General features: G+C 45.4%; 1 non-coding gene across 1 annotated transcript; it reads left to right on the top strand.

The window, feature by feature from the left end:
• The first annotated feature begins 1,116 nt into the window (after window positions 1-1,116).
• On the top strand, window positions 1,117-1,222 carry LOC132041482 (small nucleolar RNA R71). Its single transcript, XR_009411056.1, has one exon. It is a non-coding gene; the product is annotated as a small nucleolar RNA R71 (small nucleolar RNA).
• The last annotated feature ends 307 nt before the right edge of the window (window positions 1,223-1,529 follow it).

The raw sequence follows: 1,529 nt of genomic DNA, 5'->3' as shown, positions 1-1,529 counted from the left end.
AACAATAACTATGGTGGTGCGAACCAAGGGAGCTACAAAAATAGCAACAACTTTGGGAACAAGAGTTCCAACCCTCATATACCACCGGAATAAGCGGTCAACGGGATGGCGGTAGTTCAAAGGTTGAAGCAATGCTTGAGAAGATTCGGCAAATCGGTCACCTTCTTTTCGACCCCTAGAACTTTATACGGGTTGACGTAGTGATGGCGGGTTCCCATACAACGCCTATTCACTCGAGAATCGAGTCATAGATGAGGGATATTTCTAGAGAGCAAAGCCCTCCTAAAAAGGACTTCCGAGTGACACTATTCCGAATCCAAAGAATGGGGGAGGCGGTGTAGGGAACCAGCTGTTTGCCATCACCACTAGGAGTGGTAAAATAATCCTCGGGCTTGAAAAGCGAGGGTGAGTGATCTTGAGCCGATAGATGAAGAGGATGAGGTGCGGTCTGAAGCACCCATTCTTGTTGATGAGAATCTTGTTCCCAAAGTTGTTCTTGTTATTTCGGAGATTTCGAAGGCGGTCGAGACCACAAGCAAAGAAGTGGTTCCCGAAAGGGGCTCTCACGCCTTTTGACTCAACTTTCAAATCGACACCACCTTTCCTCGAGAGGTTGGTGAAGCGAAGGAAGATGCTAAGTTCGAGAAGTTTTAACATAATTAGCAACTTGCGAAGCATCTCTAAATTTCCCCTTCTTGGATGGACCGTCAAGGAGATGCCCTTTTGCTAAATATTTGAGGGACTTGCTGACCAAGAAGAAAACGGTTCAACATGAAAGTTTGACTCACACTGTGAGTTCCATCATCTCAACTACTACTGTTCAGAAGAAGGGAGATCCTGGGGCGTTCACCATTCCTTGTTCTGTTGGACACCATGATTTTGCTCGCGCTTTGTGTGATAATGGGGCGAGTATTAATTTGATGCCCCTTGCTATATACAAATAATCAGGTTTGGGGATGCCAAGGCCGACGACTATGAGTTGTCAGCTTGTTAAGTATGGTGGTCACCCGACGATAAGATTTGTTCATGAAACAACCATCAGCTGCATTATTTGCAACTGATTGCGACACTGGATCTAACCCTCGGTAGAACTTCTCCATTAATATGTTCTCCGGAAAACCATGATTTGGGCTCTTCTGCAAATAATCCTTGAATCTCTCCCATGCTTCATATAATTGTTCCCCCGGTCGCTGCTTGAATTCATAGATCTTGTCCCGAATTTCAGCCTTCTTGCTAGGGGGTACCATTTTGTGAGAAACGCAGCAACCATCTCTGCCCATGAAGTAATCGAATTCCGGGGCAGCTTCTCGAACCATGTTCTTGCCTCTCCAGCTAAGGAATATTTGAATAACCTCAACCGAATAGCATCTTGTGGAACGTTGTTCTGGATGTGATTGGCACACACATCCACAAAATTCTGCAAATGACGTTGAGGGTCATTCTCGGTAGAGTTCCGAAAATATCCCTCAAGCTTCAACAACTGATATAAAGAGGAATCAATTTTCACCGAAGCAGCTCCAACTCGAGGC

This window comes from Lycium ferocissimum, unplaced genomic scaffold, assembly GCF_029784015.1.
Source record: "Lycium ferocissimum isolate CSIRO_LF1 unplaced genomic scaffold, AGI_CSIRO_Lferr_CH_V1 ctg10406, whole genome shotgun sequence".
Lineage (NCBI taxonomy): Eukaryota > Viridiplantae > Streptophyta > Magnoliopsida > Solanales > Solanaceae > Lycium > Lycium ferocissimum.
This window is presented reverse-complemented; position numbering and strand designations above follow the sequence as displayed.